This window comes from Engystomops pustulosus, chromosome 9, assembly GCF_040894005.1.
Source record: "Engystomops pustulosus chromosome 9, aEngPut4.maternal, whole genome shotgun sequence".
In the NCBI taxonomy this organism is placed as follows: domain Eukaryota; kingdom Metazoa; phylum Chordata; class Amphibia; order Anura; family Leptodactylidae; genus Engystomops; species Engystomops pustulosus.
In genome coordinates, this window is record NC_092419.1 from 98,816,021 (window position 1) to 98,830,318 (window position 14,298).

At 44.5% G+C, this 14,298-nt stretch overlaps 2 protein-coding genes across 2 annotated transcripts in view; one reads left to right on the forward strand and one right to left on the reverse strand.

Annotated features, from left to right (window-relative positions):
• GPSM1 (G protein signaling modulator 1) overlaps window positions 1-12,263 on the reverse strand; it is a 290,121-nt gene extending 277,858 nt beyond the window's left edge. The window contains exon 1 of the mRNA XM_072124469.1: window positions 12,049-12,263. The gene's annotated coding sequence lies outside the window, so the exon portion shown is untranslated. The remainder of the gene's footprint in view (window positions 1-12,048) is intronic.
• A 60-nt stretch (window positions 12,264-12,323) lies between these two features.
• Window positions 12,324-14,298, forward strand: part of CCDC187 (coiled-coil domain containing 187) — a 49,710-nt gene continuing 47,735 nt past the window's right edge. Inside the window, exon 1 of the mRNA XM_072124463.1 lies at window positions 12,324-12,457. The gene's annotated coding sequence lies outside the window, so the exon portion shown is untranslated. The remainder of the gene's footprint in view (window positions 12,458-14,298) is intronic.

The window sequence follows — 14,298 nt, forward strand, 5'->3', positions numbered from 1 at the left end:
GCTGTATACTACTAGGGGCTGCTGTATACTACTAGGGGCTGTTGTATACTACTAAGGGCTTGCTGTATACTACAGGGGGCTGCTGTATACTACAGGGGGCTGCTGTATACTACTAGGGGCTGCTGTATACTACTAGGGGCTGCTGTATACTACTAGGGGCTGCTGTATACTACTATGGGCTTGCTGTATACTACTAGGGGCTGCTGTATACTACTAGGGGCTGTGCTGTATACTACTAGGGGCTTGCTGTATACTACTAGGGGCTTGCTGTATACTACTAGGGGCTTGCTGTATACTACTAGGGGCTTGCTGTATACTACTAGGGGCTTGCTGTATACTACAGGGGGGCTGCTGTATACTACTGGGGGCTGCTGTATACTACTGGGGGCTGCTGTATACTACTGGGGGCTGCTGTATACTACTGGGGGCTGCTGTATACTACTAGGGGCTGCTGTATTCTTCTGGGGGCTGGCAGGCTGTATACTACTGGGGGGGTTTGACCAATGCATTTCCCACCCTCGGCTTATACTCGAGTCAGTAGTTTTTCCCCGTTTTTGGTGGTAAAATTAGGGGTCTCGGCTTATACTCGGGTCGGCTTATACTCGAGTATATACGGTAGTTAATATTAATATTCTTGTGAATAATCTATAGACCCTCAAAAATAATTATCTATACATTGTATCTCATCCCGCAAATAATATCACTTAAATTTTACAACTAACATGAAGTACAATGCGTCACGAGAAAAACACTCTCAAAATCACCGGGATATGTTAAAGGGTTCAGAAGTTATAACCAATTATCGTGACACAGGGCAGATTTGAAAAATCGAGTCTGGTCATTAACCCCTTAACGCCGAAGCCACTTTTCACCTTCCTGACATGGCCCATTTTTTCAAATCTGCCTTGTGTCACTATCAGTGGTTATAACTTTGGAACGCTTTAACATATCCAAGTGATTTTGAAATCGTTTTCTCGTGACACTTTATACTTCATGTTGGTTAAAAAATTTTGGTGGTATGTTTTGCATTTATTTAGGAGAAAATCAGATATTTGGTGAAAATTTAGAGAAATTCTCAATTTTCGAAATTCAAAATGTTCTACTTTTTAACATTCACCGAATGTCTACTTTATGCCTGCGTGGTTTTTTATACATATGCTCATTTTTGTAGGATGTTATGGGGCTTTGAACGTCAGGTGCAATTTTTCACATTTTCATAAAAAACGCAAAATCCCGCTATTGAGGGACCTGCTCAGGTTTGAAGTCACTTTGAGAGGCCTAAATAAAAGTAAAACCCCATAAATTACCCCATTATAGAAACTACACCCCTCAACGTACGTAAAATAACTTTTATGAAGTTTGTTAACCCTTTAATTGTTTTACAGGGGTTAAAACAAAATCGGATGCAATTTCGAAATTATTATTTTTTTGGCTAAATGAATTTGTTTTTCATAAAATGTACAAATTCTCAGTGGATAAAATACCAAAACGCTCCACAAAGTTTGATACCCAATCCCCAATATGTGGTGGTAACTGCTGTATGGGCACACGCCAGGGCATCAGAGGGAAGCTGCGCCATTCACAGCAGATTATTCATTGTCACTTTATAATGGCTATACAATCTTTATTTTTGGCAATTTGGGCATATAAGGGCTTACTTTTTGCAACATGAGATGCACTTTACAAATACTTCATTTAGTGGGTCTGTAGCTTTTTGATGAAATTTTATTAACTCTTTAATGTATGGAGGAAAAGAAAATTGTCAATTTTGGGTTTCTTTTTGGGGTTGTACATTGTACTATAATATCTTTACTCTATAGATCACTACGATTACGGTGATACCTCATTTATATAGTTTTTTATATATTTCTACAATTTTACCGGAAGAAAACGAATATAAAGAAAATCTCATTTGTTTTTGCATCACCATCTTTTTGGAGATATAACTGAAATATTTTTTGGCTGACAGAGCTGCTTTAGGGCTTATTTTTTACGTGTTGAGTTGCCTTTTCAGTGGTACCATTTTGGTGCACAAAACTTTTTTTTATCACATTTTGGAACATTTTTGTGAAGGGATTTTATGAAAAATTTAAATTTTTGCAAAGTTTTTCGGGTTTTGTTTTTACAGCGTTCACCGTACGGGTCCGATAATGTTTCTGACTTATTGTACAGATTGTTGCGGACGCGGCGATACCAAATATGTGGGGGGTTTTGGTGATTTTCATTTTTTTTTTTACTTTATTATATGTGTATAGGGAATGTTTGTGTTTAGGGGACTTTAACTTTATTGAATTATTTCTTTTTATTAAAAAGTGTGTTTAACTTTTTGTATTTACTTTTACAGATTGGCTCGAACAAGCTATCCACTGATCGCTTGTTCAAGCTATTCTTCACCTAATACAGTGTAATACAGATGTATTACACTGTATTAGGTGACACACTGAGCATGCTGCCACGGACCCCCCCGGACCGTGGCGTGTAAGGGGTTAACAGCAGCGATCGAGAAATCTCCGATCACGGGTGTTGGCTATAATATATAGCCGATACCCGTAGCTTCTGGCGCCAGCTCCGTCAAGGGGCCGGCGCCAGAAGCTTGACGTAGTATTACTGCATATTGCGGGAACGCACGTCCCGCCATGCAGTAATGCTACGTCAAATGTCGGGAAGGGGTTAAGCTGAAAACTAGTGTCGGTGATAAGGGGTTTAATTTACAATCAGCAATAAAAAAAACTGTACATTTTAGTGCAACTTTAAGGGTAGATATATCTGGCTCTGTGAAGCATATAAAAGGGGAGATTATCTAGTTTCATTTGACACCAGAATTGTGTTTCTAGGAGTTCAGGAGACATAGCTGTTGGCCACTGTCAAGACGTAAAAAACATCCTTTTTGCAATCTGTCACAGTAAAAGCTGCCGTATATTTATGTGGATCGGTACTGAAGGGGTTAAAAAAGCTATTTTCAAAATTTTAAATGTTCTGTTTTTCAAACAGATAGTCTTTTTACCCAAATTAGTTGCTAACATTTACCATATACAGGCGGTCCCCTACTTAAGGACACCCGACTTACAGACAACCCATAGTTACAGACGGACCCCTCTGCCCACTGTGATCTCTGGTGAAGCTTCTCTGGATGCTTTACTATAGTCCCAGACTGCAATGATCAGCTGTAAGGTGTCTGTAGTGAAGCTTTATTGATAATTCTTGGTCCAATTACACCAAAAATTTTTAAACTCCAATTGTCACTGGGGCAAAAGAAAAAAAATTGTCTAGAACTTCCATTATAAAATATACAGTTTCGACTTACATACAAATTCAACTTAAGAACAAACCTCCGGACCCTATCTTGTATGTAACCCAGGGACTGCCTGTATCAGCTTTGTGTTTATATACCATTTACAGTATATCGAGTACAGTATAAGCCAAACTGAGTATAAGCTGAAGTACCTAATTTTAACACAAAAAAACTGGGAAAACCTATTGACTTGAGTATAAGCCTAGGGTGGGAAATGCATTGGTCACAGCCTACACCCAGTATATAGCCAGCAGCCCCCTGCCTTTAGTATATAGCCAGCAGCCCCACACCTCCTAGTATATAGCCAGCAGCCCCCTGCCCCCTAGTATATAGCCAGCAGCCCCCTAGTATATAGCCAGCAGCCCCCCAGTATATAGCCAGCAGCCACCTAGTATATAGCCAGCAGCCCCCAGCCCCCTAGTATATAGCCCCCAGCCCCCTAGTATATAGCCCTATGCCCCCTAGTATATAGCCAGCAGCGCCCCCAGTATATAGCCAGCAGCCACCTAGTATATAGCCAGCAGCCCTATGCCCCCTAGTATATAGCCAGCAGCCACCTAGTATATAGCCAGCAGCCCCCTGCCCTCTTGTATATAGCCAGCACCCTCTGCCCCCTAGTATATAGCCAGAACCCCCTGCGCCCTAGTATATAGCCAGCATCCCCCTAGTATATAGCCAGCAGCCCCTGACCCTAGTATATAGCCAGCAGCCCCTGCCCCCTCGTATATAGCCAGCAGTCCCTGCCCCCTCATATATAGCCAGCAGCCCCCTGCCCCCTCGTATATAGCCAACAGCCCCCTGCCCCCTCATATATAGCCAGCAGCCCCCTGTCCCCTAGTATATAGCCAGCAGCCCCCTGTCCCCTCGTATATAGCCAGCAGCCCCCTGTCCCCTCGTATATAGCCAGCAGCCCCTTGTCCCCAAGTATATAGCCAGCAGCCCCCTCCCTTTGCAGGTATGTAGATCCCACGGTCACAGTATTGATCACAGGATTATATAGCCAGCAACCACCTAGTATATAGTTAGCAGCCCCCTAGTATATAGCCAGAACCTCCTGCGCCCTAGTATATAGCCAGCAGCCCCCTATTATATAGCCAGCAGCCCCTGCCCCCTCGTATATAGCCAGCAGCCCCTGCCCCCTCGTATATAGCCAGCAGCCCCTGCCCCCTCGTATATAGCCAGCAGTCCCATGCCCCCTCGTATATAGCCAGCAGTCCCATGCCCCCTCGTATATAGCCAGCAGCCCTCTGCCCCCTCGTATATAGCCAGCAGTCCCATGCCCCCTCGTATATAGCCAGCAGCCCTAACATTTTTCCAGAAGGGTAATAATACTCCTCTCACAATTTTTGAGGAGTATTTTAACCGAGGAGGAGTACGAAATTTTCATTAATAAATATATAACTCCTAGGCGTATATATAGTGTTAAGAGACGTCTATTAATACAAGGAAAAAGTTACAGCTCCTGTTTTCTGTGCTTAAAAGGGTTTTCCCACAAATTCAAGTTAGGCCATATCCACGGGATAGGGCCCAATTTGAATTCTTGGGAAATCCCTTTAGGGCGCATTCACACGATGCATTGAGTCACTTTTTTATGCGTTTTTGACGCATTCCAAAGGCTTCACATGTTGAAGTAACATTGGGTGGAGCACGTCCTAGGAAGAAACCGGAGTATAGTAATTTTGCCACAATTAACTCTGGAGAATATGTCCGAAGCAGAGTCACCAGAGGTGCTACTAAGTACAGGAAGGGAAGATGCGGGTGCCTTTTTTGAGCAGTGCAACACGAAAGATAACCTACTTATGATGAGCACTAAGGCTCTGGAACATCGCATCTCTCTACTTGCTGAAAAAGAAATCCGATTGTTTTGGACAAATCACTCCCTGAAGTCCTATAGTGACAGTAATCGAGTCCCGAGAGGACTAAGGGTGTTTAAGTCGGCTGCTCAATACCAAGATGATCCCATTTTTATGAATAGATGGAAAGAGTTGCACCTGCAGCATTCGCTAAACATCATGCGGTTAGTCATGAGTCGAAACGAGACAGAGTATGCCAAGATTACGGAGGATCTCCTCAAGGCAAAATCAGAACTCAGGACAAGACTAGGGGAAAGCCAATTCATGATGTTTTCCAAAAAATTGGAGAAGAAACTTGTGTTTACACAAATGGAGGTTAAAGAAAAGAAACGTGACAAGTTCGTACGAGATAAAATGGACTTTGAACAAGGCTTGATTTTCGAGTGGGGAACTCTGAAAAAACAAAATTTTAGAAAAGGAGGAAATAACCAGAGAAAAAAAACGCACAAAAAATACTGAATTTTGGACCACCGAATCGGATTCAAGCCTATCAGATGACACACAAAAAAACAAAGGAAGCAATCCATCTGGAGTCCCATGCGCTGATAGTAGCGTTGCAAATTTCTCATCGACTGCCCCTTTAGGAAACGCATCAGGAGGGGGAGACGGAGGAAGAAAGAATTGGCATCCAGATCGCAAGCGCAAGCAGGTATCCTGGCGCTAGATCCAGTAAGTTCCCTTACTCCCCCTTCGTATGACGTAGTATCCGATCTTACTAACATAGAGACATCATCTACTAACCATGATTTTCCTGACTTTGTATATGGACATTCTTGGGGGACCGTCCCTGATTCTATTGTTTCACATAACAATAATGGGTTAACTGACTCTGTTAAATCTAACAACATCATCAATTTGACTAATCTATCATTATCTGAAGACTGCATATCATTATTAACTAAAGGTCTTAACTTTTCGATCACCAACAAGTTTGATACTGTCCAATTTGATATTGATTTGTATAAAAGCATTCGCAAAATTAACTTATTTAAGTTCTTCCAGGACCATAGTGGTGCCAGTCACGTACCTAGAGAGGGCGAGATTCCTGTAACAGTTGGCCCCCTGGGTTTCTCTCCCCCGGGCAGCTCCTCCTCTCTAGATATGGAAGTTATTGAGAACCTCATAGATCTTGAGGACCTTACTCCTGAGCAAAACTCTACTAACGATGTCGATTTAGAAATTGAGGCTTTCAAAAAAGGTGCCAAGTCTACGTTTTGTCCCCCCCTGTCTGCTGGTTCTCCTCTTGACATTTTTTACCAACGTGTCAAGGAGGATGTAAAAGCTCTTATCTATCCCACTAACCCCCAGAATCTATCGGCTGGTGAAATTTCTGCTCTCCGTTGGCTTCAGTCTCTGGAGGAGTATATTCTCAAACCAGCAGACAAGGGGGGCAACGTGGTCATTATGACCAGAGAATACTATAGAAATGAGGCATTAAGACAGTTGGGGGATCTTGATACCTATACTCCCTTGGATCACAATCCCACTATTAAATATCAGGCACTCCTCCGCACATTTTTACGTCGTAGTGTCGAAGTGGGGGTTTTGTCTGAACACACTGCCACTAAATTACTACCGTTATGTCCCAAATACCCGGTTTGGTATTTTTTACCCAAAGTCCACAAGTCTTTGTCTACCCCTCCTGGTCGTCCGATTGTGGCAGGGATCGGTTCTTTAACCGAACCCCTGTCACAATATCTCGACTGGCTTCTCCGCCCCCTTTTACTTGGAGTACCCTCATATCTTAAGGATACCAACTCCTTTCTAAAAATAATAAAGGATTTTCATTGGAAGGAGGGCTATGCCCTAGCATCAATTGACGTAGAAAGTCTTTATACCCGCATCCCACAGGACCAGGGAGTCCAATGCATACATGATATCTTGGTAAACGCACAAAAGAATCCTCATTACGTAGAATTTGTGTGTGAAAGCCTACGATTTGTATTGTCCCATAACGCCTTCATGTTCGATGACAGATGGTTTGTCCAGAGAACTGGTACCGCAATGGGTACCCCCGTTGCGTGTACCTTTGCTAATTTGTTTCTCGCATGTTTCGAGAACCGGTACATCTTTTCTCTGGACAACCCCTTTGTCTCGAACATGAAGGCCTTTTATCGTTATGTGGACGACATTTTCATTGTATGGGAGGGTTCCCGGGAATTATTTTTTGAGTTTGTTGATTATCTCAACACCAAAAACAGTATGGGCATGCGCTTTACTGCAGTATTTGGGGACAAGACTCTTGATTTTCTGGACGTAGGGGTCTTCGAAGTGGAGGGGGAGCTCTGTACTACCACCTTTCGTAAAAAAACTGCCACCAACTCCCTCCTCCACTTCGATAGCTTCCACCCCGCACACACTAAAAATGGACTACCTTATAGCCAATTCTTACGGCTTCGGAGGATAAATAGTGACAATACACGATTCGAGAGACAGGCGGAGGAGCTAAAAAGCAGGCTTTTAGCCAGAGGATACCCGGAAAAAATATTGAGAGAAGCATATACTAAGGTCATGAAAAAATCCCAAGAGGAGTTATTGCGAGTTAACAATGTGAATAGGACCAATGGAAGGGAGGAGGATAAGACTAAGGGGAGAAAATTTACATTTTCTTTTGAATTCAACCCCTGTGAGAACCTCATTCGCCAAGCTATAAGGAAAAACTGGGGTATCCTCAAACAGGACCCACAATTGAGGGAGGCAGTCACTGAACGTCCTTGTGTATCCTTTAGACGTTGCCCCACGGTTAGAAAAGCTCTTGTACGGAGCCGGTTTTCCACCTCACATTCCACCTGGTTAGAGAGGGGCATCCCTAAGGGCAACTATAAATGTGGAAACTGCAAATTTTGTGCGTACAACGGCCAACTTAAAGTTATTCAGTTTGGGGGTGTCACCCAGAAAGTAGATTCCTTTATCTCTTGTAAATCCACTTACATAGTATACATAGTGTTCTGTCCCTGTGGGTGTTTTTACATCGGGAAAACTATTCGCAGACTTTATGTAAGATTTCGAGAGCACTATAAATCTGTTAGTTCAGGAGAGGGGTGCCCTAGACTTATCGAGCATGTCAGAAACCATCATGGAGGGGACCCTGGAGTCTTAAAATTTGCTGGTATTCTATCGGTCAAAATGGACCCCCTTGGAGGAGACAGAAATCGAGAGTTGCTCAGACAAGAGAGCAAATGTATTATTAAATTCAATGCCATGGGGAGACTAGGGATGAATGACAAAAATGATTACAGTGTGTTTCTCTAATTATCCCTTATACATTAAAGTAAATGCTTGATGATATTTATGGTATAGACATATTGAGGACATGCGATATAGATGATTTCAGTATGTTCCACTGTTTGCCCTGTCCGTTTCAAGTACTAGCCATCACGTTCTTATTTCAGTTGTGACAGATCTTCGATACACCACGGGTAACGAATTAGAGAAGATTAAAATAGATATAGAAAGTAGGTTTCTGTAGAGCTTTGCCTGTTATAGTTGTTTTTAGCTAACACTTACTGTGTTTTTAACGTTTGTTTGTACGCTATGTCTATAATTTTTAACGGCAACGTATGTTTACACTGTTCCCTTGGCCACATCCGCCGGCGTCCACGCATATATTGTGCGAGTCGGGGGCGGATGACGTCAACGGTTTGAGAAAGCGCTAGCAAGCGCGAAACGGCCCGTCGCCAGGCCCCGCTACTTCCCTGTACCCTGCACCTACAATAAAGGACTTGTTTTGCACGCTACGGTGAGTGCCGCTTTTTCTTCTTGCATTTGGTCTCTATGGATTGTCTTTTCTTCAGCTGAGCACCACCGCTTGGTCCGTCTACTGGGACTCCCCATATTAGGACATACCACCGTAAGGCAGTCTACTCCTGGGACTCTACAAATTTTGGATTGTGCCCAGCAACCTCTTCTATTGTTTATAACATTGGGTTTTAGCAAACGCAATGTTACTTCAACAGGTGATCAAGGTTCAAGCCTTTGGAATGTGTGAAAAACGCAACGCATCGTGTGAATGCGCCCTCAAAAAGCAAGTATGTATTAAACAAGTGCTGCACAACATTTTTGTGGTGTCTTCACACATGGCGTTTTCAAACACATCAGAACAGCTGAGAAGAGATTTGCATAATTACATTGCAGTCAACATTGTGTTAACAAAACGCATGCATCAACGCAATTCTATTGCGTTTTGTAAATGAAATGTTAACAGCAATGCAATTAGGCAAATCTCTTCTCAGATCTGTTGTGATGTGTTTGAAAATGTATGTAATAACCTCACCCTTGGGTGATGTCACACATGGCGTTTTATGTCCGTTTTTAAACCTCCGTTTTCAGTCCGTTTAATTGGGAAAAACTGACTAAAAACGGACCAAAAATGCCATGTGTGGCATCGCTCTTAGGCTACATTCACACCATATGGGGGACGTATGTACAACCGCAAGTTTGCGGCTTTTAGGTCCCCAGTAGAAGGCAATCGCCGCACGGAGCGATACCGCTCCATACACGGGAAAAGGACATTACCCAATGCATTTCAATGGAGAGGGAAGGGGTCACCCCTTCCTCCTCTCCATGGCACTAAACGCATGTCTGCACGGCTACGGCTTGGCGGGCATATGTTTGTATGAATGCAGCCTTATTGTCTACAGAGCGGACTATGGCTGATGGCGGCCCCCAGACCAGTCTGGGGCTGATGCTGCTGAATTTTTATTTAATTTATTTTCTGGAGTTTGGGAACATAACTTTTTTTTTTTTTTACAGGGGCACATTTAGAAATGGAACATATAATATACTCAAATATAGATCACAGATAACAATGATCTAAAGGTAAGAGCCCATTGGATCACTGTCATCAGTGATTTATATACAGAGAGCTGCAGAGAGGATGCACAGCACCTTCCCTGCAGCCTCTCACTGTATACAGGGGCTGCTGTGACAGGGGGCCGATTATTATCTGTCCCCTGTCACAGTACACGATTGGGCTGTCACATAGACAGCACGATCCTGTTACTGGCTGTGTGCACGATCGTACACCGATCAGGAGCACAGCCCCGGTAAGGGTGAAGACACACATGGCGTTTTTAGGCCGTTTTTGGGCCGTTTTTAGTGTGCCTTCACCCTAACAGATATCCCTCCCCCACCCGCCGCTCGGCTCCTCCATCTCTCACCTATCGCTCGGCCCCTCACCCCGCTCGGCTCCTCCATCTCCTCACCTATCGCTCAGCGCCCCGCGGGAGAGGCTCGGACAGTGAGCAGAAAGTCCCTCCCTGTCCTGCCTCCAGACACTGCGCTGCGATCCTGCAGAGAATATTTTGCAGGATCGCAGCCGGCGCCCCTCACCGCTTGGAAGCGGCAGCTAACATTCAGACAGGAAAATCACCAAGCGTACTTATAGGCTTGGTGATCTTTTGGGGGAGTAGATCAGCCTTTAAACGCATCTATGACACTTGCAGAGGCGTTATCGCGACCTCTGCCCCTGCCCCCTCGTATATAGCCAGCAGCCCCTTGTCCCCAAGTATATAGCCAGCAGACCCCTCCCTTTGCAGGTATGTAGATCCCACGGTCACAGTATTGATCACAGGATTATATAGCCAGCAGCCACCTAGTATATAGTTAGCAGCCCCCTGCCCCCTAGTATATAGCCAGCAGCCCCATGCCCCCTAGTATATAGCCAGCAGCTCACCCTGAGCTGGTGCTCGGTATTTGAAGCTTACAAGTACTATTTCACGTGGTAGGTTTCCTTTAAAGTGTTTGCACCAGTTTTTTGTTTGACTTTGCACTAGAAAGAAAGTGCAAACTGCTTGAACATGTATTATAATGCGTTAAACGCAAACAAAACGCAACATGTTCAGCTGTTGTGATGCGTTTGCTGCAGTCACGCAAGCGCCACCGCAATGGTAACCCATGTGTCAACAAACTGTTGACACACGCATTAACGCATGCGCTTTGTAAACGCAATGTTAACAACAATGTAATTAGGCAAACAAACCGCAACATGTGACCGCAGCCTTCAGGGCACGATCACAAGTTCCGCTTTGGTTGCATTCATAAAGTGACGCTAGCGCACAGGGGGCGGGATTCGGACCGATCACATATGTGTTTCCAGAGAACCCAACGCCCACTCCCAACGCTCGTGTTATGAACGCAACCAAAGCGGAACGTGTGACGCATGTTTAAAAACTGACCAGAAACATGACGTGTGGCACACGTGGCATTTTGAACGCGTTTTTAAGAAGTCCGTCAAAAAACGCATGCGTTTTTGACCAGTTTGAATTAAGATAATTGGTCAAACCTGTCAAAACGCGAAGCTAGCAAACAGGGGGAGGTCCTCGGCCCGAACGCACATGCGATTGATAAGCCGATCGCATGTGTTTGTCTGGAAGCGTATGCGCGTTCGGGCCGAGGACCGCCCCCCCATGCGCTAGCGTCGCCTTAGGGTGGTGACACACGTGGCGTTTTTAGACCGCTTTTAGTTAGCGCGTTTTCAGATAGTAAAAAAACGCATGCATTAAAAAATGCATACGTTTTTGACAGGTTTAACCAATTATCTTAATTCAAAGTGCATAAAACGCATACGTGCGATCTGAAAACACACTAGTAAAAAACGACCTAAAAACGCCACGTGTGTCATAAAACGCATCTGCGACACACAACTTATGAAACAACTTATGAAACAACAATAGTATGGGAGAATCAGAAAATGCGGTTTTATTGCATCTCTTACCAAAAAAAATTGCCCCCGTCGTCTTATGGGACAGCTTTATACTGTCCAATGTCCTAATATTTTCGGGGGGGGGGGTGTTATCAATGACTGATGAAACATGCTGGGAGTTGTAGTTTTTTTCACAGATTACATACTAGTCACTGACACACCCTGCTGGCAGTTATAGGGTTTACAGTGCAGTCGCCTACCGAGTGTCACTGCAGGCTGCGACTTCACCACACGTTATGCTGGGAATTGTAGTTCCATGAGATATTAGGTACTGGAGACTGATACAGCATACTGGGAGTTGTAGTTATTTACACAATGACTGGGATGTGATGGAGTGATATCGGGTGATGTACACAACACACACAGCTGAATTTCCTCTCATGAAGGTGACGCTTATGTCGTCTGCAGGGATCTGAGGTAAAGGGCGGGAAACGACGGCGCATGCCCACAGCGCCGCACATTCCCGCCTCCGCTGCCGCCGGAGAAATGCCCCGCCTCTCCCATCTGTCTGCCCCGCCCACACCTGTCCCCAGGTGTCTGTCCCGCCCACTCCTGTCCCCAGTGTCCCCTCTCATTGTACTCGGAGCAGGAGACATCCAGCAGTTACAGGTGAGTCCTGAGTACACCTGGCCAGCATGTCCGACCTATATCTATATATGTATCTATATACACCCGCATCACTGTGTTACATTGCATTCTGCAGGGCTTTGCTTGTAATAAAAACCCATTGCCACCCATGTATCTCTTATAGTAGCACAGCTACACTAAGAATAAGCTCCAAATAGAAGCAGAAAACCAATAACTAATAATGTATTATCAATTTGCAATTCCGTGTAAAATGTAAGGAAAATTGTAAAAAAAAGAAAAAATGAAACAGCAATGAGGGTGCGCTCACACGTAGCACTTATGCTGCGTTTACAAACTCGCCCCAAATGCATGTGATCAGTAAGCAATTGCAGGCGCTTCACTGGAAACGTGAATACGTTTGGGCCAAGGCACGATCCTGTGCGTTAACGTTATGCTTGTAACCTCAGTGCTAGCGGTACGTGTGACTACCCTAAGGGCGCGTTCACGCATTGCGTTTTCTTTGTGTTAACGCATGCGTGTCACAACAGCGGATAAGATTTGACAAATTACTTTGCTGTCAACATTCTGTTTACAAAGCGCATGCATGAATGCAATGTTAACATGTATTAACATTATGTTAACATGTGGGTTTTGTAAACATAATGTTGACAGCACGGTGATTATGTAAATCTCCTCTTCTCAGCTGCTCTGATGTTTTTGAAAATGCTTGCGTTAACGGAACATGTGAATGCATCCTCAGGACGTGTGCACACAATGCGTCACGTTTTTTTGATGCGTTTTGAACCATTACAAAGTCTCCGGCCTCGATCACATGCTGAGGTAACATTGCGTTTCCATTGCAATTGCTAAAACACAATGGGGCAGATTTACTTACACAGTCCGTTCGCGATCCCGCGGCGCATTCTCTGCGCTGGATTCGGGTCCGGCCGGGATTCATCAAGGTAGTTCCTCCGCCGTCCACTCAAGTACACCGGGCCGGACCAAGTGAAGGTAAGCGCGTCCCAAGCGACACTTTTATTGTTTTAAATGCGGCGGTTTTTCCGAATTCGTCGGGATTTTGCTCGGCCACGCCCCCCGATTTCCGTCGCGTGCATGCCAGCGCCGATGCGCCACAATCCGATCGCGTGCGCCAAAATCCTGAGGCAATACAGGGAAAATCGGAAATATTCCGGTAACATGTCGGGAAAACACGAATCGGGCCCTTAGTAAATGACCCCCAATGTTACTTCCGCATGTGATCAAGGTTAAAGCCTTTTGAATGCATCAAAAATGCTTTAAAAACGGTGACGCAATGTATCATTTGAACGCGCCCTAAGGCTGCGTTCACACATTGGGGGACATCTACTATGGCGTTTCCGCCAGTTTTGTGGCGCTCTCACCACATGTTCTGCTCTGAGATCCATTTATTAGCTGGCGGCGCCAGAAAAAATTACTTTTTCCGTCTGCTCCGACTCTTCTCCGAAAAGGGGCGTGGCTTTGGCGGAGTGGAAACTCAGACACAAATAAAATGTGTTTGGAACCCCTTTTTGGGCGCTGTAAACTGGCGGAAAGTAGACCAAAAAAAAAACTGGTCTAGCAGAGACTGTTGGACACATTTCTGGTGCTCGGGACAGATTTTGGTCCCAGGGACAGAAAATAGTCTCGGCGCCAGAAATGTCTCTGCACAGCTCCACAATATTAAATGTGTGTCTTCTTACCGAGAGCAGGTCAGTAACAAAGCCAATGCAGACACCGACACTTTAAGTAAATGTCCCCCATTGTGTTTTGGTTGCAATTTCATTGCATTTTGAGATGCATTACAACTGCTGAGGAGAGTTGATTTGCCTAATTACATTACTGTTAACATTTGCGTTTACGAAATG